The sequence below is a fragment of the Mauremys mutica genome, chromosome 11 (assembly GCF_020497125.1).
Source record: "Mauremys mutica isolate MM-2020 ecotype Southern chromosome 11, ASM2049712v1, whole genome shotgun sequence".
NCBI lineage: Eukaryota > Metazoa > Chordata > Testudines > Geoemydidae > Mauremys > Mauremys mutica.
The window spans coordinates 1,447,330-1,474,362 of record NC_059082.1 but is presented as its reverse complement, the minus strand read 5'-3'; the positions used below and the strand labels follow the sequence as shown (position 1 = coordinate 1,474,362).

Here is a 27,033-nt window from a genome sequence, read left to right as displayed (position 1 = left end):
GAGTCCCCCGTTGTGGAAAAATAAAATATTTGAGGCCAACAGAACTCCTGGACTTTGCAAGAGAAATGTCCACATGAGGCTTCCTCCCCAAGATATAGCAAGAGGAGGAATTAGTTACTCATATAGCATCTATCACCCTGAAGCGCTGGGACGACCAGCGACATGCACATACAATGAACAGTCGGTAACGTGCTCGTTACTCTATCCGTTAATCAGAAGTACAAGATCTTTGAAAATGGTCAGATTGGAAACCTCTTTGCAATCGTTGCATTTTGCTTTACGCTGGCTAATCCCAATGAAATCACTCTCTGTCAGCACGCCACAAGTTACAGGAGGAGAAAGTCACAAGCATTCATAGCCCTCCCAAAGCCCCGCTTCCCTTGCAGATCTTACACAGACAGAGAGCAACATTTTACATTCACATCTTTTAAAAATGAGAAGTCAGCAAGATGTGCCCATGCTGCTCCAGAGGCACCAGGTGAACACATTCCTGTGAGCCCTGCCGGCCTCACGCCATAGCTCCTGCTGGCGTGGCCAGCCTCATGCACTGAACAAGACTGGCTCTTGTTATTCCTCAGATGGCTTTTCTGCTACGACGTCCGTCGTTTTAAACAGAACTCAGCTATTTCTTCTTAGGCAGGTGAAGTGTTTTGGGGACTCTGAATGGGAGCAAGGGACAGGAGCTACAATGAATGGCCATTTGTCAGACTGTTTTATTATGCCACATGCAGAGGCCTTTTTGTGGTGCCTATTAGCACAGCATCTGCCCTGACCCCAAGAAACCTGAGGGCACTTGCATGGAACATTGTTATTGTTAGTTAAGCACGGGCAGCATGCAAGGCTCCAGGGAGGACCTGTTCTCTGCCCCCAGAAATTTACAATCCACAGAGACAAAGATGGGGAACAAATCCACTGGGATACCCCGAGAATAGTGTCAGTTTCGGCCCCACCCCAGCAAATACCAATACTAGTCATTTGGACTTCATGGACTTCAGCAGGACAAATCACAGGCACGACGCCAGGCCTGGGCACAAGGGCTTGCATGACGGAGGTGGCAGAGTGTCTCTTTAAATAACGGGGTGGTGACAGCATGGTCCTGCCATGGGGATGCTCTGGGGGCTCAGTGGAGGAAGTGGTTGAAAGGAGGGGTTTGAATGAAGAGAAGGTGAAGTCCTGGCACAATGGGGTGAGCAGGAAGTTCCAGGCCCAGGAGAAGGGACAGGGGAGAGGAAGAGACGGGGCAGGCAGGCTTCAGGAGGAGGTTATGGGCTAGGGAGCAGTGCCTGCGATGCAGCACACATTGGGAAGCTTCTCGAAAGAGCAATGGGGCCAGAGTCAGAAGAGTGACATCATCACACCCTGGTCCCCAGACGGCTCCCTCTGCGATTTTCAGGTTTGTCTCATGCAATCAGCATGAAGCAGAAGGAGACACAACTGCTTCTGCCCAAGACTCTTCTGCTAAAAATGGTTCTAAAAATAAGTGTTTCATACACTCCTGCATCCTCGCAAAGGCTTTAAATAGCTGTTTCGAGTTCGCATTTAAAAGAACCATTGAGCTCAAATCATTTATGACATCTTAAGAGCCAAAAATAAATGGCAAAGAAAAAAACGAAATGTTCTTCCCACCAAGAACACAGCTGAGGAGAGGACCGAGCATGCAGCTGGCTACAAGGCAACTCAGGAACTGGCTGGCCGCAGTGCGGGGTGTAGGAATAATCTCCTGCAAGCAGGAGAACAATGCAAGTGTTATCCTGCCACCCTCCTGCAGCACGGCTGTCGTCACATTCTCATTTCAGATGGTGAAAACAGAGACTGAGCACAGTTTTCAGTGCAGGGTTTTCATTTAAACACATTCGATCACATCCAGTGTCATGGAGTTGTACTAATTCCAGCCCCTTAGACACATCACAGGCAAATGCCCCTCCCTTCCAGCGAAAGGCCATGCGGTCAATCAGCGATGAATTTACCAGCCAGATCCGGTTTCTCAGGATCACCCCCAAAAGACTTCACTCTTCCAGGGGCTGATCTGTATGTCCCCGCTCTCACCGCTTCCTTGCTGGTGGAAGGCAGTATGTCCAGGAACTCCTGCACAAGCCCCTCCACACTGACTTTGTCCCTCATGAAAGCACCATTCTGGAGGGCAGGGTTAGCAGGAATCCAAAAGCAACAAGACACCCACTAACTTCTAAAAAGAAATTTTGAAATAAACCCCAAGTGAAGGGGGAAAAATCAACCCAAAACTGAATGCCTTATGAGAGCTTCACAAGCCACATCTCTGAGGAACCCTTAACACATCATTGTACTGAAATGCTAGTGTTTGTGTATGAGTGTGTGTGTCCTACTGCGCCCTGCTGCGTGGACTAGGAACTGCTCAACTGTGTGTCATAGGCTGCTAAAGGAGATTCTTCTTTTGCTCAGGCGAGCGGCTTTTAGAAGAGGTCAATCGGAGTTCTATCCCTGCTGCAGACATCAGGTTTGAATGGCCACAGGATGCTGCATCCTGACAAACTTAATATTGAAGGGGTAGGGGGTCACCAATTTGTTATAACATTCACAATCTTGGAACCTCAGCATTTTATCTGCCTATAGACAAGGTGAGGTTTTAAACCGCTCTAGTGAAGGTGGATTTCAGATTTATTTGTAAAGAGACTTATTAGCCATTTTCTTTCGTCCTGTGGGTGTTCGCGATCTAGGTCTATAGCAACGTTTTCTCCACACACTGTTGTGTGATTACAAACGTTCTTTTGCTTTAAGTCCTCTGGTGCTCTGGGTACTTTCCATGCTGGCACTGAAGCAAAATACAGTGTCCATGGACCTCCTGCCCATTAATCTGCGGAACTCCCTGCCTATTCCCACCCCTCCTGTGCACGTCAAGGAAACCTGGGTGGCTTGAACATATCACGCTGTGTGACATGGCTTGTGCAGCAAGGCAGGGTCTGGAGGGCTAAGCTTGAGCAGGGAACCAAAAGGATCCTGGCTTGGTTCAGTGCAGTTGCTGAGCTGTACTCATGTGTCCAGCTCATTAGCCCTCCAAACTCCATCCGTTATCTCCTTGACTCTGTTACTGGGTGCGGCTGTGGATCCTCTTCTCTGGAGCACTGCCTTGCCCCTCTCCTTCCATTCTGCTGCATGTTACCCAGCATTTCTCTGCTGTGTATCTTGTGGTGTAAACAGGGCTTTCCAGGGCTGAGCCCTGGCACCTCTGGGCTTGCCAGTTCAGAGCCCTGGCACCTCTGGGCTTGCCAGTTCAGAGCCTTGCATGTCAGTTATGAAAGTAAAAAAATTGCTTGAGCCCCGGCACCTAATTACTTGAGCCTCCTTCTTTACAAATTAAGCACTGGGCGTCAGAGACATTGTCATCCTGTGGATTGATGACAGGGCCAAAGTCAGGAACTCCTGATGCTGCTGAGTGTGTGTGTCCTGAGACCTGGCATTGCCCTCTCTGCCTCAGCTGCACCATCTGTCAAATGGGGGCAAACACCTCCCTTCCACACAGGGGTGTTGGGAGGATTAGAGGTTAACATTAGTGACATGCTGAAAAGTGCACAAAGTTCGGTAATTGCTAAGTACAGGTCTGACTGGTTTCCAGCCCAGTGAACAAATTTCAGCCTCTCTCCAGGGCTGAGATATGCTCAGCAGAGGTATAACAATCTCTGAGGTGCCGTTAAAATACGCCTCTGGTGTGGATACATTTACTTTTCCTCCCAATTGTCTTGATTATGCATATCAAATAACTAGGCAAAAATTAGAAAGCCCCAGCACTAATAACATACCATTAGAACGTCCATAACGTATGCTGCAACCACAGTAGAATATTATCAGCTAATAATTACATCTGTCTTCTTTACTGTACTGAAAATGTACCTATTAGAGTCATTTAAAAGTCCTTCTCGGCTTTATGTTTCACATTTGTTCAATTTGCAAGTCACATCACAAGGTTTTCCCTGTATTTCTCCAGATCAAAGAAAACCAGAGATCTCCTTGGAATAACATGCATCAGCACTAGCAATATTCAAAACAGCAGAACAGAAGATCAGGAGGTAGTGTTATTTGTGCAGTGTCTGAAACAGAAAGCCCACAGTTGGAGAGATTAGCCATGTTTACCCTGCAGGGCAGAGGGCGGCAAGAATGCTTTAGACCAGTCAATTAAGTCAAAATGACATGTAAGTCAAGGAACAAGTGTATATTTGCAATGCTCAGTCACCAGAGGGACATTAGCATTGAATCGAGTTTTCATAACTTTGGTACATTACGAGGCTGCTCCTACTCCTTGTAAAATACTAGCCCCTATTAGAACCTCAGAGCTGCCATGCCAGCTAAGACCAGGAGCATTCTGGCTCTGACATCGGCCAATACCAGAGCTACAGAGCAGCACAATTATGGAGTGATCGCTCCCGTCTTCCACTCAAAAAGCTACATGTGCCAAGGCAAACACAGAGACATCTACAACATCAGTTTGGCTCTTTCTCGATGGAGCAAGATCTGAAGGATTTATTATACAGTTCCCCATTCTCTTTTATAAATAGAATTCTATATCTAATAAAGAGCCCCAAATGAACAGCAATTATGTCTCAAACACAAGAAGTTCCTGGATCATAGCCTCAGCCTGCCGCAGCTTGGACCCAGAGCATTCTTTTGGAAAACCGAATCTGCACCCACTAACCTGCAGTCCTTAGAGAAAGTACAGTGGGCGCTTTTAGGGAAAACAAAAAGGAAAAGTATTGAATTGATGGTATAAAAGAAAAGCCAAAGCAAGCCCTGAACCGTTGTAAAGATGCTGTTTGTGAATTATATGTCCCTGTTTCACCAGAAAAATTAACAACTTCCAATCAGGTGTGAAGACTAGTTTTATTGTGTACATTTTGTTTTGTGTGGAATTAAACACAGCATCTCCCTATGTCCCAGAGTCCCAGCCTCAGCCAGTGATGACCACAAACTCCAAAGGTTTGGAGCTCCAGCTGAGTGTGGAAAAACATCCAGCAGGTTGGATCAGATGCTTATATGAACCATGCAAAGAGGGGCTCAGAATCGCTGAGAATTTTGCATGACATTTTGCCATTTCCACTTCTGCCCATGGATGGAGATAACAGGCGAGGAGCATCTCCTGGAGTATTTTGGTAACTGGAAACTAGAAGCTTAAGAAAAACTCATCAGCTCATTTCTGAACCTATGGAAATTGGCTCTTTAGAAAACGTGGGCACAGGTGAGTGGAAAGAAAAGAAGGTTCTTCTAGTTCTGGGAAGCTCTGCCCGGCTCTGCCCTTGCATTCTTCACAGCAATGTCGAATCCCCCACCACTCTGCTAGGCTCTCCTGCCATACAGCTGGGACCTGGCACCAGGATTTGGAGCGGGAGAGACTCAGTCCTCCACACTCCCCAGCTAGAGGCTCACCTGTGCTCTCACATCTCTCTGAAACTTATGGCTTCTCCACTAGGCCTTCCGGGCCCACCTTGCCCCCCAGCGGGGAACGTGACAGTCACCCACTCTCACCGGGGAGGGGGGGAAGGGAGTTAATTCCTTGCACTAAGGAACTGAATTCTCCACACGGCAGCCTTTGTGTGACTGAGTCTCTTTTACAGGAGAGTCACTTATTTCATACTCCATGGCTAGTGCACTCAGCTGGTGCAATGCCCGAGTGTTCGAGGGGTGCCCAGGCCAGTTGGGAGCACGCTGGAGAACAGCGAGGTCAGTGTGCATTTAGCCACACCCGCCCGCCCCTTCACGACACCGGTGCACAGCTACGGCCCTGATTCTGCAAACACATATGCACATGCTTCACTTTTAACTCCTAAGCAGGCCCATTGACTTCTGCCGGGCGGCCCAATGTTTGCCGGGCGAGGGCCTTCATGAGCTCAGCAATAGACTCCACTGTGCGCACACACTGAGCACTCAGAACTCAGCCAACCAAACTGGTTTCTCCAGAACAAGAGCATGTGTTTGCACCTGGGGGAGGCCTATCCACTTAGTCGCAGCAAAGTCTTTTTGCCTGCTTAAAAAAAGGTTGCAAGATTTCTTTTAGAGTGTCCCTCGCCCTCCTCACCTCAAAATGGCCGAACCATTTTTGTTCACTTTTTGAACGCCAGCGGAGCACACTCTCGTCTGGGCAGAGTCCAAGCCAGAGCTGGAGACTAGCTCACAGAGTTAGGAAACAGACTCTATCCTGTCTATTTATAGGCTTCAGTAAGGAAAACCCTTCTACAGCCTTAATGATTGCACTTATTGCCAGTCTGGCTATAACTTGTGCTGCAAACAGACCTAAAAGAGGGTGTGCTGGAACCTCCAGTGCTACTAAAACCATCATTCTGTCGGCAGGGGGGACTGGGCAGACAGACACTTTGGGGAAGTTACTTCCTTGCTGGTGGAGATCCACTGAGCCTCACCTCTCAGACATGGATTTCTGTTCTGCCCCAGCAGCCTGCAACTCCTGCATTTTATTCTTCAGTGGAGCTATGTGAACAGCAGGGAGACTGCTCTGGAGCCTGGGGGGTTCTTTCCTCCAGCCCAAATGGCTTCTTCTGGAAAGTTTTACTGGCTTCCCGCATTAGGAGTATCGAAGCCTTCCTGTAGCCTGTGTTCACACTGGTAGTTTAGGGCTGGATTCGTTACCAGGAATGAGACTCTGAAAACTATATGGAGACCAGCTTTTCAAAACACACTCCAGCTGTCCCAGGAACAACTCGGCGTCTGTCTCAGTGTAAGTGTAGCAACACCTCCCCCGGGGGCTGTCAGCAGAGTGTGAACGTGCGACCTTCAGCCTGGCAGACCTACCAGGGTGGAGCTAAAGCAGGCCTGGTAGCAGTGGTAGGCTGTTCTCCTGGGTGGGCCAGCCACTAGAGATTGGAAACACAGTCCTGGCTAATGAGTAACATAAGTCTATACAAACTGCTCACAACTTCCCCCGTACAGCATAGCACCATGGGCTGAGTTATAAAAACGGGGTCCTAAGCAGGCCACTTACTTAGGTGCCTAACTTGGGACACCCTGTCCTGGAATGCTGGCCACAACGCACAGCTCATTCTAGACAAACAAATGAGCCATGGCCGCGGCTGGCTGAGAGCCGGCCCCAGGGGAGAGTCGAGCTGGGCATGGGGAGGGGAGGGCACGTGGTGGCAAACTCCATTTCAAAGCAGAGCAGCAGCTCTCCAGCCTCTCTTCTGCTCCCTCCTCCTTTAGCCTTGGTGCCGGCACGGGCCACTGTGCCGTCTGGGGCCGCCGCAGCTTGTCTCCAACCCACACCCCGTTTTCCTCAGCAAAAACCAGCCAGCAACCGGCAGTCAATCTCTGCGGCTTCTCCTGGGCAACTCCTGTCTCCCCACTGCTTCCCAGCCTTGGAATCGACTCGGCCCGCTGCCCCCCAGGGGAGCAGGACTGGGGCTGGCAGCAAAGCATGGCCACGCACTAGGTCTTGAAAACCTCACTTGAGCCGGATCGCAGCCTGAGCAGAGTAAGAGTGTGGGGCCGAGCGAGGGAGCAAGCCTGCCTCTCCTTCTGCGGCGACAGAACCCGCTGGAAAGAGCGAATGGTGGGGAGAACATGGCCAGGCTGCCTAGCAGGCCCGGGAGCACGGGAGCCCAATAGCACAGGAACTAAAGCCATGGTCACACCGGCTGGTTTAGCAAGAGGAGCAGACCCCGGAACTGAAATTAACATGCTCCCTTTTTCCTTCTTCCCTGGAAAGGGTCAGTGGGTGGAGCACAGGCCTGGGAGCTGTGGAGGCGCTGGGTCCAGTCCTGGTACCAAAGCAGGCTCCCTCTTTGGTTCTGGGTGAGACAATAGGGCCGGACTTTCACTGGTGCTGGCCACCCAAAATCCCACTTGAAGTCAGCGAGAGCAGCGGGTGATCAGCACCTCTGAACACCAGGCCCCCGCTGGCTCTGCCTCAGCGTCCTCGTGTCTGCAGTACTAGCCACAAGAGTCTCCCTCCTGGCAGGGGGCACTGTGGGGACTAGTGCAACCCCCAGAGTGCCCACTGCCTTCATATGGCCAGCGCGTGCAAGGGCCGTTTCAGGGCCTCACCCACAGAGAGCAAACCTCAGCTTCTTTTCTAAACCCAGACAAGTCTTGTCAGGAGCTGTAGCCTCGTTCCAGAGCTGATTTACATGCCTTCAGTCTATGAACGGCTTTAGCAGTTTGCTGCCTTCCTAAAATAGATCTAGTTAGCAGTCACAGTGTCAGTGATGTGTTCAGAGTGATGGAGCATGTGCCCCTGGTCTCTCTTTAACCTGCGCTATATCGGTGTCAATATCCGATATGACATAGGAACAAAAGGGTACTAGATTAGAAGGGCTTCGGTCTTGGCAGAAGAGCATCAGAAAGTTTCTTTCCTTTTGATTTCTCGGTGTGTGCAACATTGCATTGTATTAACACCAGCCAAGTAATCCCCAGCCATCGCGGTATGTTAGCATGGAGGAGAGGATTTCCCGGTGCTAGGCATATGCAGTGAAGGAGGAGATGTGGCACGACATTTTTGTAAATTACCATACCAGCAGCATTCCTATCTATGTATGTGTTCCGAGAGAACCTAACACACGAACATCCACCCTGAAACAGAAACAATCAGAGCCTCAATTCAATGTGAAGAGACATCTCAGAATAATCCATATTCCCCTGCAAGATCACTTTGAACTTCTGAATAAATTAATGCAGGTCTCGAGTCCTGAACCCCAGTGAGAAATGCCAAACTCAGCAAGTCCCTTCATCCTCCAGAACCAAAATCTTAAATAGTTGGATTCCACTGAAACTCTGCTCAGCTAAACTAAGACACAGCAAAATGCTGGAGCTGGAAAACTTGTTTGGAGAAAGGAAGAACTAGGCTGAATTTTCTTTCAAGACTCAAAACAATTTTAAGGTTCAAAGAAGAAACCCAAAGAGCATTTGAAATTATTTTTCATTTCTGTGCTTGTGGTGTTTAGATGTTGCTTGTAATTATTAGAACTGGGAGCACTGGCTGTTGGGAGTCTGAAAGGACAGGAAACAGGAAGGAGGGGAGGAGTGGAGGAGGCTGAGTGAGAGTTACAGAGGGTGCAGCAGCAGCTTGGTACAGAGGTTTCCACTGTAAAAATAAAGTCTTGTTGAAGTTGTTAGTACCTTGCTTGGTTGATACAACAGTGCTCCTCTGCCCTGCTTAGATTCACAGGGTTTTGTTTGGTTGGTTTGGGGCTTTTTATGGCTTAAAGGGACCATCTAGCCCCACCTCATAGATAACGTGGGCCAGAGACCCTCACCCACTGATCTCTGCACTTTTGGTCGAGCTAGAACAGATCTTTTAGAACAAGACACCCAGCCTGGATTTCAAATCTCCAAACAACGGAGAACCCATCACATCCCCAGGCAAGTTATTCCAGAGTTAATCACCCTCACTTAAAAACAGGTGCCTTCTGCTGCATTTATCATGCTTCAGCTTCCAGCCACTGGATCTTGGTTCTGACCAGGCCTGTAGGGAACAGAACATCAAGAACAAGGCTGTTTTGTGTGGAATTTCTGGTCTGAGTGAAACAAGAAATGCCAGAAGTTTCTCAGGAGCTTCAGTTCTCAGGATACGCACAGCTTAAATTTGCAAAGAGAAAATGCTCAGACACACTTGTGACTAATTGCATGGTCATGTCAGCTAGGTTAACACTCACTGCTGGTCATCTCTGCCCACATGCAGTAACATAAGAAAATACGAATGGCCAGACTGGGTCAGACCAAAGGTCCACCTAGCGCAGTGTCCTGTCTTCCAACAGTTGCCAGTGCCAGGTGCCCCAGAGGCAATGAACACAACAGGGAATCATCAAGTGATCCAACCCCTGTCGCCCATTCCCAGCTTCTGGCAAACAGAGGCTAGGGACACCATCCCTGCCCATCCGAGCTAATAGCCATTGATGGACCTGTCCTCCATGAATTTATCTAGTTCTTTTTTTAACCCTGTTATAGTCTTGGCCTTCACAACATCCTCTGGCAAGGAGTTCCACAGGTTGACTGTGCGTTATGTGAAAAAATACTTCCTTTTGTTTGTTTTAAACTTGCTGCCTATTAATTTAATTTGGCAACCCTTAGTTCTTGTGTTGCGAGGAGTAAATAACACTTCCATATTAGATTAGATAGCAGATTTAAAGGTAGCCATCCTGCAGCAAAAAAACTTCAGGACCAGACTCCAAAGAGAAACTGCTGAGCTTCAGTTCATCTGCAAATTTGACACCATCAGCTCAGGATTAAACAAAGACTGTGAGTGGCTAGCCAACTACAAAAGCAGTTTCTCCTCCCTTGGTGTTCACACCTCAACTGCTAGAAGAGGGCCTCATCCTCCCTGACTGAACTAACCTCGTTATCTCTAGACTGATTCTTGCCTGCATATTTATACCTGCCTCTTGAAATTTCCACCACATGTGTCTGACGAAGTGGGTATTCACCCACGAAAGCTCATGCTCCAATACATCTGTTAGTCTATAAGGTGCCACAGGACTCTTTGTGTTTTTATAGATCCAGACTAACATGGCGACCCCTCTGATACTTGACTTCCGTATCTACTTTCTCCACACCAGTCATTATTTTAGAGGCCTCTCTAATATCCCCCCTTAGTTGTCTCTTTTTGAAGCTGAAAAGTCCCAGGCTTCTTAATCTCTCCTCATACGGCAGCTGTTCCACATCCCTAATCATTTTTGTTGCCCTTTTCTGAACCTTTTCCAATTCCAATACATCTTTTTTGAGATGGGGCGACCACATCTGCACCCAATATTTAAAATGTGGGTGTACCAGGGATTTATATAGAGGCAACATGATATTTTCTATCTTATTATCTATCCCTTTCTTAATGATTCCGAACATTCTGTTTGCTTTTTTGACTGCCGCTGCACACTGAGTGGATGTTTTCAGAGAACTATCCACAATCACTCCAAGTTCTTTCTTGAGTGGTAACAGCTAATTTAGACCCCATCATTTTATAGGTATAACATACCACCCTGGCTTTACTTTCCAAGTCCTGATGATTTCTAGGGTTTTCCTGGGAGCGTGGGACACAAGTACTCCCTGGGGTCTCTCCCACACCATTGCTTCCCATCATTTACCAATTAGTGAATGCAACTTTGAGGTAGATGGATTTGCTGGAGAACATACCCTGGTATTGACAGCAATTTCAGGCAGTTATGGTCTCTGGAGAACCAGCCGTCTGGTAAACAGCAGCATCTTCGAGCAATCTCTTTTGAACCAAACCGAGGTTAGCACATTGCTTGTGGTGAGGGCTAGTGTTTAATGCCTGCAGAGGGCCTTCATGAGCACTTTTCCCGGTAATAATGCCTGCCGTGGATAATTAAATCATTGCTGGGCTGGGCTTGCACTGGAGCCAGTAAATGACTCATGTGAGAGGATGGGAGGCGGTAGATCCTGATCTCAGTTATATCGGCAGCAATACAGACTTCAGCAGAGCTCTTGTGCATTTATCCCAGTGGCCTCTGCCTCCATAGCACTGCTCACAGCAACCACTTGAAACACGCAGAGCCATGTGCTTCGGACAGCTCTCCCTGAGCTCCACCTCTGCACTGCAGACAGGATGGCTGGAGCCATGGGGAGGGACTGGTGGCTCCACACCTACCAAGATGCACCATCTACTCCCTGCATGCAGAGCATGTGTCCATGCAGCAGGAGTGCAAGTCACTGCAGCCGTGAGCTGCATCTGTGGCTACAAAAGCTTCATTGTCACTAGGGCTTATGGCCAGGTCAGTTCTTTGCTTGATGAAAATCACTAGTGCACAGCCTGGCTCCTGGGCTGCGCACTGACCCCAGGATGTACCTCTCGGAGCTTGTAGGGGGATGAGGCTAGAATATGTAGGAAGGACAGTAAAGCACATTCAGGGGATTCAGAGTGTCCTTATCAGGCAGCCTTTTGTCTGAAAAGTGTCCCAGTTGTGTCGGGTCAACCCAGTTCTGCTCCATTGTTATTGTACGCCAACTTCCAGTAAGCACCTGGGTTCTGCCAGTCCCGTGAGTGGCTGCTAAGAGTGAGATTGTTTAAGCTTGCGTGTCCTGGCCGATCACTTCCCAGGCACAAGATTTTAATAGCGTATTTTACCGGTGCTGCTGTGACCTCCCTCGCATTGTGCCATTCCATAGGCCAGATGTCAGGTCTCTATGTTGTGCTCACTCCAAGTGACTTCTTGCAACAAGCTTTAATGCAGCCAGTTGAAAGCTGGACTGATGTAAGCTCAGAGATGTACCTGGACCCGTTAAGATCACAGACTGGGTTGGGCATTATTAGCCCAATATGGTATTTTAGCTCTATACTAAAGGGCTCACTGAAAAAACACTCCCCTCCCCCAACACAAAAGCAGCAAAGGCCCCAGAAATAGCTGGCTCTCATTACTGCGAGTTTCAGGGCTGGGAGCTGAGGCCTGTCTCAGTTGCCACGCTCACTTAGTGTGGCTTTCTGATGAAAACATTCTTTCCATGTCGACAGTGATACCCAGCTCTTCTATCCTACCTTGCTTTTTAAAAGAGCACTTGAGGGTAACAATGATCCCCACATTGCATGATGCAAATCTTTCTCAATAAGCGTTTTTGTCGGTCAATTTAAATCCCCCCCTTCTTTAAGGAATGACCCCACATCTTCCCTCCCGCTCTCCGCTGAGCGGAGATGTTCATCGGATGTGATGTGCAGTGGAATGTAAACAATTGCTGCTTGCAGGCTTTCCAGAAATATTCCGCCCTCTTGATCACTGAACTCTGATCTTTTATTCAGTTTTCATTCTTCTGGAAAACTGAGGAGACAAAAAGAATGCTGAGGGTTCCAACTGGAGAGGAGCACTGGTGCCGACTGCCTATTACAAATGCTAACAAGCAAAGTGCGGAGAGGCAAAGGTGTTTCCAGACCCCAAGGCCAATGACTGGATTTTTCTGGTGTTTAACATTCCGACACTGCGGAGCCCCTGCTCTTTAGCTAATACGGCGAGTGAAACGTTTCCTCAGCACTCCCTCCATTCCACTGACTGAGGCTGGATGGGAAACTCAGCCCAAGCATTGTGTATGTGCTGAGCTGGGGGGACCTGCCCCTTCTCCTCCTCACCGCGATTAGCTGAGGGAAGTAAAAGATGCAGCTTTGGTGTTTGCTTCCCCAAACAGCGGAGTAGGAGGGGATGGAAAACCCTGTGTTCTCCAATCCCCAGCACTTTCTGCTGCATGGCCTGGGTTTCCGTTCGCCTGCATCACACCACCTTGCTTAGCACAACCTCCGGCAGCCCAGCCTCAGCACCTCTCGAGTTCTGCTTCTCTCTGCTTGGAGAGGCAGGTTTCAGACTCAGATCCCCTTTCTTGTGAGCTGTGTTCTGAAGAACAAACTAGAACACCACAAACCTAGAGTTCATTTCGGTTAAAATAGCTTTTGAAACACACCCCGTGTTGCATAGAAACAGCAGGGGTTCTCCTCCTCTCCCAGCAACTGCTGCTGAAATACAGTTCCCTCGTCCTCCCCAGGGGCTCCAGGAGCCTGAAGGGCACATGGGGAGCTGGGGAGCTGAAATCTCAAGGCTGCGCTTTGCTGCAATAAATAAATAAATTAAAACACAAACCCAACTGTGTTTAATCAGCATTTTCCTTGGCTGTATTGGAAATCTTTCAAAAATCACAGCTTTGTTCTTGCTTATTTCTGTTGAATTGCTTTTAGGGGGCTAATTCTCAAACAGATGCCTACACAGTTCCACGCTAACAGAGGGTAGGCTCTATGGGCGACGGACTACATTGCAGTCAGAGTAAAGTTGTGATTTGTTTCTTACCATAGACAGAGGGATCAGGGAGCCAGTGTGAAGGAAAAGAACTGGCCCCAGCAACGCAGCCACTCACCGACGTAAATGAGGAGCGGAGAGAAGGGGATGGTTTTTGTGGTTGGCCATGGGATATCAAACCATTCATATCTGAGGCACCGGTTCAAATCCAGCTCAGGTTGGGAAGTGACCAAAAGGTGATGGCTATGGCTGTGACTCTGTTTTCTAATAGGCAAGTGTCCATAGCCCCAAACCACGGCTAGCACAGCTTGCAGGCTGGTAGCCCATTGTTCACAGCAAATCATTGATTGGTAAGTTTAAACCCTTTTTGTTCAAGAATGGCCTGCAGGCAGGCCTCAGTTTTCACAGGCATATTCATTCTAGCACGTTCCGTGCTCACCAGCCCACGTGAGTGCCTGGCAGCCTGGGGAGGCTCATGCTGCAGTCACCACAACTGTAGCTCAAGTATTTGCTCTTCATGCTGTGTGACTGGTCACCCAAGTCCCAGGGTACAGGTTCTGCTTCCTAAGTGGGCTTCTCTTCACCCCGCAGTTTCCAGATGGCCACATAAATACGTCCAGCCTCCGGGTCTGCGCCTCCCTCCTTCCAAGCCAACAAAGGTGTGCCCGGCAAGCAGCCATCCACAGGGCTCGTAAGCCCGGACAGGAATGTGCCGGGTCTGTTTGCACCAAAGTTTCTGAACAGCAACGGGTTGAGTTAGAAAGGCATCAACGCTGACACAAAAGTGAGCATCTCTCCAGGGACGTGTCAGAACTTCTGACCACAACACGGGCCCCTGAGGTGCACCACCATCGCACTAGACCCCGCCCTGGCACACCAACGCACCGAAGACCAGCCCCCTCCACATACACACATGCTCTCCCTCTTCTGGTTCCCAAATGCCCATGAAGAGATGAGCTTTGTTTGCAGCACGTCCTCAGGCTGTTTTGGACCAAGGAGGGGAGCAAATTCCAAAGCTGCAGGGCCTCCCGCAGGGCACCTGGCCAGCTGCCCTGCCTCATCCATAGCCGCAGGGCTGCAGCTCAAACACCTCCACTGACCTCGTCTCCGGGGTACGATGCAGGCAGAGTGAGGCTCTCCTGCGCAGGCAGGTGCCTACTTCACCCAGCTTTGCTTGTAGCAGGGTCCAGCGAGGCTGCAGGTTGTCAGGCTGGGGAACTCCTTGCCAGAGGATGATGTAAAGGCCAAGTCTATAACAGGGCTCATCAAGGGTCTAGATACGTTCATGGAGGACAGGTCCATCAACGGCTATGAGCCAGGCTGGCAGGGATGGTGTCCGTAGCCTCTGACTGCCAGAAGCTGGGAATGGGCGACAGGGGATGGATCACTTGATGATTCCCTGTTCTGTTCATTCCCTCTGGGGCACCTGGCATTTGCTGCTCTCGGAAAACAGGACACTGGGCTGGATGGACCTTTGGTCTGACCCAGTCTGGCCGTTCTGATGGTCTCATGTTGTTGGGGAGGGAGCCTGAACGATCCTTTTGCTGCTAAAAATGGCTGCGGCAGGTCAGCTTTGAGAGCCCTGGGACGGGTGCTGCTGCTGTCCCTGCTCTGGGGGTGCCTGGAGCACTAGGCGAGGGAGGGGGCGTAGCTGCATTGTGACGAGGCGGGGGCACAGAGAAAGAGGGTGAGAGAAGCGAGGCAGACAGCAGGAGTCTCCGCACTCGTGGGCGGGCTGGAGGGGCGCAGATTAGAGTTATTTCCCTGGACTATCGAATTCTCCCGTAGGGGGCCAGTGCCCCGAGCCAGGCACCCCTGCCCTCAGCGCAGATTCAGCCGCACACAGGACTAGGGCGGCTCAGGCTCATCCTCCCGTGGCCCTTCTCATAGGGCTGCGGTTCCCAGCCCTTGGCGCCTTGGCAATACGCTCCAGGCCTGAGCCCCGATGTGCTGAGCACGCTCAGCCCCGTTCCGGGCAGCCCCGGCAGAAGGCTGGTTGTTCAGTTCAGGCACTGGACTGGGACTCAGGAGAAGGGCTCCCTGTGCGCCTCGGCGAGCCCTTCGGCACCCGGAGAGGCAGATCGGCGCCTACGTGGCGGGCAGGGTCCAGGCCTACGCGCACCCCACGGCATCACTGCCGCTCAACCCCACCTCACCGCTCCGTTCCCACCGGTCAGCGCGTGACGCCGGGCGCCGCCCCCAGCAGACGAGCAGCTCGGCATCCCGGCTCGAGCCAAAGCCCTGAGCAGGAGTCTCACACTGGACAGGGAAACGGCCGTGGGGCCCCTTCCCGCCGGTGCGCTCTGAGCAGGCCCGATAGCGGCAGGACGGCCGCGGGCAGGACACCAGTGTTTGGAACAGCAGCGCAGCCAGGTGAGCAGGGCAAGAATTTCAACACAATTTTGTTTGCCCTGGAGTCACCGTGGATAGTTCTCTGAAGACGTCCCCACAGTGTGCAGAGGCGGTCAGAAAAGCAAAGAGGATGTTAGGAATAATTAAAAAGGGGATAGAGAATAAGACTGAGAATACATTATTGCCCTTATATAAATCCATGGTACGCCCACATCTTGAATACTGTGTACAGATGTGGTCTCCTCACCTCAAAAAAGATATTCTAGCACTAGAAAAGGTTCAGAAAAGGGCAACTAAAATGATTAGGGGTTTAGAGAGGGTCCCATACGAGGAAAGATTAAAGAGGCTAGGACTCTTCAGCTTGGAAAAGAGGAGACTAAGGGGAGATATGATAGAGGTATATAAAATCATGAGTGATGTGGAGAAAGTGGATAAGGAAAAGTTATTTACTTATTCCCATAATACAAGAACTAGGGGTCACCAAATGAAATTAATGGGCAGCAGGTTTAAAACAAATAAAAGGAAGTTCTTCTTCACGCAGCGCACAGTCAACGTGTGGAACTCCTTACCTGAGGAGGTTGTGAAGGCTGGACTATAACAGCGTTTAAAGGGAACTGGATAAATTCATGGTGGTTAAGTCCATAAATGGCTATTAGCCAGGCTGGGTAAGGAATGGTGTCCCTGGCCTCTGTTCGTCAGAGGATGGAGATGGATGGCAGGGGAGAGATCACTTGATCATTGCCTGTTAGGTTCACTCCCTCAGGGGCACCTGGCATTGGCCACTGTCGGTAGACAGGATACTGGGCTAGATGGACCTTTGGTCTGACCCGGTACGGCCGTTCTTATGTTCTTATGTCCTCCTTCCCCCCAGCGTGAGGCTGGGGACTCCGGGGTGTGTGTGGAGGGGAAGCTGCCTTGGGGCTGGGATTACAATGCCTACACCCCTTGGAGGACTCAGGCCTTGGTCTCTCTGTGCCTCCAGCCCCCAACTGCAAAAGGGGAAGTCTGCGTGTTTGCACTCCTAGGGATTAGCCACAGGAAATACGCTAGTCCGCCAGTCCCAGCCCCCGGCCTCGGCCTTACATACGGGTGTGGAATGGGGGCGGGAGCCAGCACTGCTCCAGTGCCATTGGGAAACCAGGCCTGACCACCCCGTGTGTCGAGGACCTGGCCCGTAGACCCTGAGGTGAGCGTGCCTGCCAGCTCTGTGCCTTGAGCAGACCTGGGGCCGCGACGCACCTGTCTCCACGGTACTGCCTGCCCCAGCCCTCGCAGAGGGCTCTCCGTGGGGACTGGGCAGACCTGGGTGCCCCCAGGCATGAACGGGGGGCTTGGGTTTCACCACAGGAGGTGCTGACCCAGCCCCAGGTGAGGAATGCCCCCCAATGCAATACTTGTTCTGAAAGCCTGACCTACCCAGTAGTTTACAGCACTGGGCCAACTGCACAGTAATGGCACCCCATGGAGCCCCCCACCCCACCCCAGGAGGAGGGAAGTGTGGGGCTTGGGGGGCTCCCTGCAACATACTTACTTTGGGGGGCCTGCAGTGGGGTTTCGGCCAGCATTAACCATCCCCACACTCAAGCCTGGTCTACACTAGGTGTTTAAACCGGTTTTAGGAGCGTAAAACCGATTTAACGCCACACCCGTCCACACTGAGAGGCCCTTTATATCGGTATAAAGGGCTCTTTAAACCGGTTTCTGTACTCCTCCCTAACGAGAGGAGTAGCGCTAGTATCGGAATTACCATATCGGATTAGGGTTAGTGTGGCTGCAGATCGACGGTATTGGCCTCCGGGCGGTATCCCACAGTGCACCACTGACCGCTCTGGACAGCAATCTGAACTCGGATGCAGTGGCCAGGTAGACAGGAAAAGCCCCGCGAACTTTTGAATATTTCCTGTTTGCCCAGCGTGGAGCTCCGATCAGCACGGGTGGCGATGCAGTTAAAAATCAAAATAAAGAAAGAGCTCCAGCATGGACCATGCGGATGTGATTGCTGTACGGGCAGGCAAATCTGTTCTATCAGCGCTCCGTTACAGAAGACGAAATTCAAAATCATTTTAAAAAAATCTCCAGACAGACGCCATAGCAGGGACTCAGCGCACTGCTGCGTGACAAGCGTAACGGAAAACCAAAGAATCAAATGGACGCTCATGGACTGGAGGACTCAAGCTATCCCACAGTTCCTGCAGTCTCTGAAAAGCATTTGCATTCTTGGCTGAGCTCCAAATGCTTCATGAGTCAAACACAGTGTCCGTGGTGGGTCAGGGCATAGCTCGGCAATTTACGCACCCCCCCACCCACCCCCAGAAGTGAAAGGGAAAACAATCCTCTCTTGACTCTTTTACATGTCACCCTATCTTTACTGAATGCTGCAGATAGACGGGATGCTGCAGCACTCAACACCAACATCCTTGCTCCCCCCCACCATGGGTGGCTGATGGTGCAGTAAGACTGATACCCATCGTCATCATCAGCCTATTGGCACATGGGGCAGTGCAAAAGGACTGGTAACCATGCCGACTAGCATCCGTGAGGTCGATCAAGGGCGCCTGGCCCTAATTTTTCCTGGTAGATGGTGCAGTATGGCTGGTAACCGTCCTCATCATAGCAACAAGGGGCTGAGCTCCATCAGCCCCCACCCTTCATGTGTAAAGAAAATATTCAATTGCCCCTGGACTAGCAGTGGGATGCTGGGCTCCTCTCCTCCACACTCCTTACTGTCCTGTCTGGACTATCATAGCAGCTGGAGGCTGCCTTCCACTCATTTCTCACTAACAAGTCACTGTGTCTTATTCCTGCATTCTTTATTACTTCATCACACAAGTGGGGGGACAATGCTACGGTATCCCAGGAAGACTGGGGGAAGAACGGAATCAACAGGTGGGGTTGTTGCAGGAGCACCCCCTGTGAATAGCATACAGCTCATAATTTCTGCAGGATCTGACACAGAGCAGCTGTGCTCTCTGGCTCTATGATACAGTGGTTCTCTAGTACACTTGCCCAAATTCTAGACAGGACTGATTCTATTTTTAGATACCAAAAAGGAGGGATTGACTCAGGGAGTCATTCCCAATTTTGGTTTTTGCGCCCCTGGCTAAGAGCAGCCAGGGGCACTTATGACAGCAACAGATGGTGCAGTGCAAAAGGACTGGTAACGATGATCATCTTTTTACCAATTTATGGACTGGTAGATGGTACAGTATGGCTGGTAACCATCTCTGCTGTCATGCAAAAGCAAAAGCATGCTGCTGTGTAGTGCTGCTGAATTGCCTCTGTCAGCGGCATCTAGTACACATACGGTGACAGTCACAAAAGGCAAAACAGGCTCCATGATTGCCATGCTATGGCATCTGCCAGGGCAATCCAGGGAAAAAAGGCGCGAAATGCTTGTCTGCCGTTGCTTTCCCAGAGGAAGGAGTGACTGACGACATTTACCCAGAACCACCCGCGACAATGATTTTTGCCCCATCAGGCACTGGGATCTCAACCCGGAAATTCCAAGGGGCGGGGGAGGCTGCGGGAACTATGGGATAGCTACGGAATAGCTACCCACAGTGTAATGCTCCAGAAATCGACGCTAGCCTCGGACCGTGGACGCACACCACCGATTTAATGTGTTTAGTGTGGCCGCGCGCACTCGATTTTATACAATCTGTTTTACAAAACCGGTTTATGCAAATTCGGAATAGTCCCGTAGTGTAGACGTACCCTCAGGGGCGGCTCTAGCCATTTCGCCGCCCCAAGCACGGCGGCACGCCGCAGGGGGCGCTCTGCTGGTCGCGCCTGCAGAGGGTCCGCTGGTCCCGGGGCTCCGGTGGACCTCCTGCAGACGTACCTGTGGATGCTCCACCGGAGCCGCGGGACCAGCGGACCCTCTGCAGGCATGCCTGCGGGAGGTCCACCGGAGCCGCCTGCCGCCCTCCCGGCGACTGGCAGAGCACCCCCGCGACATGCCACCCCAAGCACGCGCTTGGCGCGCTGGGGTCTGGAGCCACCCCTGCCCACACTGGCAAGCTTTCCAGCCAGCTCGCCATGTGTCCAGCCACTGCCACCACACACAACAAGACCTGCACCACTTGCTTATTGCAGCTGAATGTACTTTGGCCAGGCTCATTGGAGTGGCTTGTGAATGCTCTGCTCACAGAAAGCGAAGGCTGAGCTCACTTGCTTGAGCATTTGCACCAGAGAAGATATTTCACCTGGGGGAGGCCACTGCTTGGCAGTGGAGTGGGGAGAACAGGTCCATGTCTGTAAAACCTCTCACCAGCCGAGGATGTGGCTACACCCTTCAGAAATGGGACTAGGGATGCAAATGCAACTAATCAATGGGAAAGAGGCAACAAATTAATGTAATCGCTGCTCCCAGCCAGTAAGCCTGAGGCCCTCGTGCAAGGCCTGGGAGATCTGGAAAGGAAAAGGTCACCACTGGTCTAACATTTCCTCATCCTGCTTAACCCCCTGGCCTGCTCCCTCTTCCCAAGAGATCCAGAACCCAACTGGCCTTTCCAAGGCCTCGGGCTGATCAGTCAGGGTGGCCTATGTAACCATTCACAACAACTACCCAACACAGTTCACCTTTCCAGGGCCCGGCCTTGCAAACTTACAGCAAAGCATTTCCCATCAGTCCCCGGAGAAAGGGGCCCAGGAAGGCACTGGACGAGAATGAGATCCGCTGGGCGGCCGTGGTGAGCACACAGCTCCATGGCATTGCCTGGCACCGGGCTACCACACATGAAGCAGTGCCGTGGTTGGGGCCGGGTGAGTGAAGCCCTTGCTGATCAATGAGGCGCTCAGGTGTAACAAGCCAGCCCTCTGCTAAAAGCCAGGCAACGAGCAGGTGCTGGAGCTGGGAGCAGCTGGCTGCACGCGCTGTGGGACAGTCCCTGCAGTGACAGCTGGCCTCCAGCCCAGCCACACGTGCCTGGCCGTTCCATGGGGCTGCTCGGAGCACAGCAGCGGGCGCTGAGATACACCTGGGGATTGTAGTGCAGCATTAGCCCGTCAGGGCGCAGGGCGGTTGGGTGGGAGTGAGGGTGAAATCGTTCTCAGGGTGTGATAATGCTGCCCATGGCCCTTTTAAAGCATTATAATATTTTGCACAGCCCCAGCCACATGCCAGGTGCTGCAGCTTTAGTTTGGAAAATAGTCACAACATCAATTAAATATTTTAGTTGAAAATACTCATGGGAACTTTTAAAAAAATCTAAACAAGATTAGGAGCAATACTGCCAGGTGCTGAGCACCCTCCACTCCTGCGAGAGGAGGTAGAAATTAGGCTCAGCACCTCGCAGGATCAGACCCTGTAATCAGAGCAGTGCAATGAAATGTCAGCTAAAATCCAGCTCTTCTGCTGGGTGCTTTGCCAGACAGCCTCAGTGCAGAAGCTAAACTGGAAACATTTTTGCATCTCATTCTTTCAATTACTAATATTAAATATTAAAAGGGCATCTCCTACAATAGCAGAACAATGCAGATGTGAAAATGAAACTTAATAATGAATAATTTGCTCTCTAGGGGGAAGATGCCAACTGGAAGTATATTGTACTCGCAGTCCTGTCATTACAGCTGGAGTAATTGTATAGTTCTTACCAACCTCTCATGAAAACAGCACTCCTAAAAAATCTAAAAACTACTCCCAGGGAGAATTCCACGTCCCTGCAAGTGAGTAGCCCACAACACTGTAATCTCACTGGTCCAAACGCTGACTGAAAGGTGTCAAAAATCCAAAATGGGAAATCAAATGTAAACGTGTCAATAGGAGCAGCAGGGAACAATGATCTGGGAGCAGCAGAAACAGAGCCAAGCTTCAGGAAATTGAATGTGGAGGTGTCAACAGCTGCTGAAAAGAAACAGACATCTCGGAACAGCACCACAGAGCCAGGCTTGGGGAACTGGTAAGAGCTGAACAAATTCTTATCTTTCACTTGCCTTTTTTTGCACACTGCTTTTGAGTCTTGTTGCAAATTCACAAAGGGAAGGCAGGCAAAGGGACTCCAGCCTCTTGTACATTTCAAGAGCGACAGCCAGATATGGGAAGAGTTCCTGTCTTACTGACTGAGAACTCCTTCTGTGGGACCCTCCGTTTTATTTAATGAATTGAATTGAATTTTGCAGTGCAGATTTGCAGCTGTGGTTCATTCAGGTGCCTGGCAGCTCTGTTACAATATTCCCAGCAGGTGTTGCTTGGGCGTCCTGGAGATTTATTCCTTTTGCAGGTACATTAGCAGGGCAGGTAGAATAGTGAGCACTATTTACCATGCTGGAGAATTCCTGCAGGTAGCTGGCAGACTGAGCCACGCCCGCAGCATGCTGAGGATGCCCCTAGGATACACTAGGGTGACCAGATGTCCCGATTTTATAGGGACAGTCCCGATTTTGGGGTCTTTTTCTTATATAGGCTCCTATTACCCCCAACCCCCTGTCCCGATTTTTCACATTTGCTGTCTGGTCACCCTAGAATACACCCAGGGACTCAGGAAGGTCAGTGGTTCAGCAACACGAGGGGGAAATCAACTTTCTCATCTTTTTTTTTTAAAGCAGCCATCTCAGATCATGTGTCCCCCTTTCAAACCAGCGCCCCATCCCTGCCGGTGATGGGAGGCCCAGGGCTCCTCCTGTCCCGCCGCCCTGGAAATCCCACCTGCCCTTGCAGATCACGACAGGTGCTGTTCTATATCCTGGGAGCTCTTTACAATATTGCCAGGGTGCCGGGGACAGGTCTCAGCAGCTCGCTGGCATGTTAGCATCTACCAGCCTCAGCCACACACTTAGGACAGTTTACAGCGCTGCAGCCCAGCTGAGGGCACTGCCATTTTAAATGCCCGTGTAGTCCCACGATCCAGCCCACAGCCCAGTGAGGAGGAAGACATGGTGCAGCGTACACGGCCTTGCTAGCATCATGGGAGTAGCTGTAACACTTCCCTGCTGATCAGAGAGACGAGGGCACGAGTTTTTCAGAGTGGCCGTGGTTCTGAATGCTCACCCTCCTGGATGGGCAGCTTCGACAGCCACTCCTGTACTCACCAAAGAGCACGACCGAATGCACGTGAGCTGGTGCTGTTTGATGGCAGGTGGGAGGTTTGGGATCTGCTAACATCTTGGGCACAGAACGTTGTGCCTTTGAAAACGTGCCCACCCTCCCTGGTCACCTCGTCCTTGGGGAAGCTGCTAGGGTCAAGTACAGCAACATGAATTAGCATGTCTCCATTATATTGGAATGTGAACATCCTGTGAGATCGGCTCTGCCGTCGAATCCGAGACCCAGCATTATAGGGTGGGGCAAGCAGCTGATTTTAAACAAATAGTGATGGTTAGACGCACAGGCAGGTCAGAGAGTCAGTATCCCTGCTTGAGGAATGGGGAAACTGAGGCCCATTCACTGAGTGAGAGCATGGCACAGCGGGGCTCAGAGGTGCTGCTGTGTTGCTAAGGGAGAACCTCACTCACCTGCAGGTGGTTGGGATTTCAGGGTAGGAGGCAGTAGTGCTGGGTATGGTTTATATCTTCATGCTCAGAAGACCTAAAGAAACAATTTAGAAGCAGTGAGGCGGGGAGTGGCTGGAAAACAAATGGGATTCCCTTTTTTCTAGACTTTGCACCCATTTGTGTAGCACCAGGCTCTGAGAGGAAACGACCGCGCACCGGTGTCACGGAGTGTAGGGGAGTCAGGCCCTGCACCCCCAGGCTCCCTGCCGATTCACCAGGACTCTCAGCCAGCCAGTAAAGCAGCAGGTTTATTTAGACGACAGGAACACAGTCCAACACAGGTCTTGCAGGCATAGATACCAGGATCCCCCCTGTTAGGATCATCGTGGGGCCCCAGAAGCCCCACAGCCCCCCTCGGGGAGCAGAGCCCTCTCTCTCTGCTTCCCCTCTTTTCCCCAGCCAGCTCCAGTCTCCCCAGCCCCCTCCAGCCCCTCCTCTCTGCTCAGCTTCTTTCCCGGGCCAGGAGGTCACCTGACCCCTTTGTCTCCAACACCTTTAGATGCACCTTTGCAGGGAGGGGCCCGGCCATCAGTTGCTAGGAGACAGAGTGTCAGGCATTCAGCTGCATGGCCTTTTGCTTTGCTAGATACTTAGAGGCCTGCACCCAGCATTCCCAGCCCCCAGTACGAACAGTCCCACTTCGTCACAACCGGGCTCAGGTGTGGGACAGAGAACCTCCCTCCTCTGCCCAGCTCTGCCACTCTCCTCCTGTGGGTCCCCCTGGGGAGGTGTCTCTGCCACATGCTGGCCCCATCCTGAGGCCCTGCAGCATTCCCGGCATGAGCAGATTCCAGACCAGGCTGGTGGGCAGGGGGAGCTGGGGAAGGCTCTGGGTCTGGGTCACTCAGAAATCCCTTTTCTGCTCTCAGCATCCAGGGGAATCCACTTGCTGGCTGTGGAGAACTATCACAAACTCCCGCAACGCAGGCCAGCCTTTCACTTCGCGTCATTCCAACAGGCACCTGCCCAGGGAAGAACCCGGCATGGCCGCTTGGCAGGAGGGAGGGGAGCAGCGAGCATGAGAACGTTGGTGGATTGGTTGTTTCTTGCTGTTGCATGAGGTGGGGAATGGGGCCAGTTATCAAATGAGACTGCTCCGCTGAGCAGGGAGGGCAGGGTATCGAACAGAGATTTTACCAGGCCTGGGTTCTTAAGTGCCACGTTTGTAATGGAGTGAATTTAGCTTTCAGATGGAAGGTGCCCGTCCACCCTACAAACAGGGCTCCTGTATTCGGCTGCAGCACAGGGGCACGGGCAGGGGGAGTGCAGGCAGCTCCGACATCGCCCTGTCCCCCCGATTCAACCCTAGACAGGAGGAACCGTGTCTAGGGCAAAAGCGGCAGCACCGGCAGCAGTTTGGTGCAGCTGGGGACTGGGCTGAGATCACAAACATCCCAGGGAGACAGGCATTGCTATCGCTGGCCAGTGACCTGAGATGAAACAGTGGTAGGAGACTGCTGAAAACCGCTCAAGACTGAGGCAGTAAGTCCCAGATATTGAGGCGTTATTACAAAATCTTTTCCCTTAGTTTTACGGATGGCAAACTGGTTATAGACAGACAGACAGACAGACACTCATCCCACGCCTCTCCTGAGCCTTTCCCCATTTTAAGGAACTAGCTCGAACAGAACCATTTTAATATGAAGTTGTGGAACTTGGGGCAAAGTGTTTTTTCCTTGCTGGACGGGACCAGCCTGGAAAGGGCGAAAGGCCGTGAGAAGCTGCACTTGTATTACCTCTCTCTGGAGTGGGAAGCACCAGGAATCTCAAGGCAGAGCCCCCGCTTCTGTGACGAGATTCTCCCGCATGCAAGGAGGATGCGCAGTGTCTCGCTTACACCCCAGCAGCGGGGAGCATGGTCTAGTGGCCAGCACGTGGCACGGACAGCGACAGCTGGGTTTGGTCCTTGCTCTTGCCAATGAATTGCTGAGTGACCTTGGCCAAGTCACTTGCTCCCAGCTCCTTGACCTTAATTTTGGGTGCCTGGCTTGGGTTTCCTGGGACCGGGTTTTCAGAGGTGCTGAGGCTGGCGGGAGCTGCAGCTGCTCAGACACTCTTAAATCAGGCCCTGGCTCTCCCCTCCTTGGATACCCCAAAATGGAGGCACCCAAAACTAGCCAACACTGGAAAATTCAGGCCTTACGCTCTCTGCGCCTCCCTTACACCATGTGCGAGACCGAGAGAGTCCCCTTCCCGGGGAGTCACAGGCTGCACCTGGGCTTGGAACGTGGTTAGGGACCCTGTGGAAAAGGACTATGGAAATAAAGTAGTATTCTGCTGCTGCTACCTAAAAAATGGAGTCAAGGACCAGATTCCTACCTCCAGTGCTGCTGCTTACTGAGCAGAACAAGACTGGCACCTACAGGCCACGGCTGTCAACCACACAGGCTCATTCGGAGGCAATAAAGTGATGGGAAACTGGCTGGCTGCAGAGTTCAACCAGGGGTTAATACTTGGGTGACATCTCAGAGTAGAAGGGGATCTCAGAAGCCTGAAAGCAAGCCAGGAATTGCAAGCACCATAATAGTGGCCATCTCTATTTTAAGCAGACAGGAGCAGAAGGATCCAATTTGAAAGTGGCACTTTTCCTAGAAAGTAGCATCAGCTGGCGACATTAGCCGAATTTCAGCCCTTTTAGAGCGAACCTTCTGGGCGTGACCTTCTGGCCTCTCCAGCCAGGCAGGTGCCCAGGGGCTCAGGGTCACTCTAGGTGTCACGTTTAGGGGCAGCTTCTCGGCCTCTTCTCAGTCCGCTCCCCGTGCGCTCTGTTGTTTGCCAGCCCTAAGGCGGTGGACAAACGCCCTGGCTCCCGGCGAGGTACATGACATGAAGCAAGGTAATGCTTAGCTCAGCCACCTAATTTAACCTGATCAATCACGTTAACTAACACGGCATCAGCCAGAATCGACATAGCTGGTCTGTGGCCATGCGTAAGTACATCCGCCTGGCAGAGCACCAAGGTACGAACTGGGATTCAGGAGCCGGCACAGGAACCAAAGGAGGATTTATGGCCTAACCCATTAGTTTCCCAAGAAGCAAATGGGGGCATCTTGCTGGGGATGCAGCTGTGGGGAGGTCTGGGGGGGCAGAGTGCAGACATTTGTGTGAGCTGAAGCCCTTTGCCATTATCTTTAACACGAGGCTCCTGCCAGCCCGAGCACAAGATTTCCTGGCCCATCCCAGCCAGCTGCTTGAGGCAGAGAAAAGGACTAAGGTAGCGAGGGAGGGCCCTGAGGTCTTGGGGTGTCTCAGAGGCCTAGCAGGAAACCAGTTCTGCTGCCAGGAGTTCTGGGAGCTCAGTTCGGCAGAGCAAGCTGCCTTCTCTCACCACATTGCACAGCTGCAGCCAAGGAGGAGAGCGGACAAGGTCCAGGTGGCGCAGGGTCAGCACCAAGAAGCCAAAGCCCACCCCACCAAGGGCAGCTCCTGTGCCTTGTGGTCATTAAAGAACCAAGCATGGTGGTCAACGGAGGGTTTCCAGCACCTCCAGCTAGCCCTT

At 51.4% G+C, this 27,033-nt stretch overlaps 1 long non-coding RNA gene across 1 annotated transcript in view; it reads right to left on the bottom strand.

Moving 5' to 3' along the window:
• Positions 1 to 27,033, bottom strand: part of LOC123343678 — a 106,501-nt gene that overhangs the window by 15,945 nt on the left and 63,523 nt on the right. The window contains exon 2 of the long non-coding RNA XR_006572315.1: positions 23,496 to 23,568. This is a non-coding gene — a long non-coding RNA (uncharacterized LOC123343678). The remainder of the gene's footprint in view (positions 1 to 23,495; positions 23,569 to 27,033) is intronic.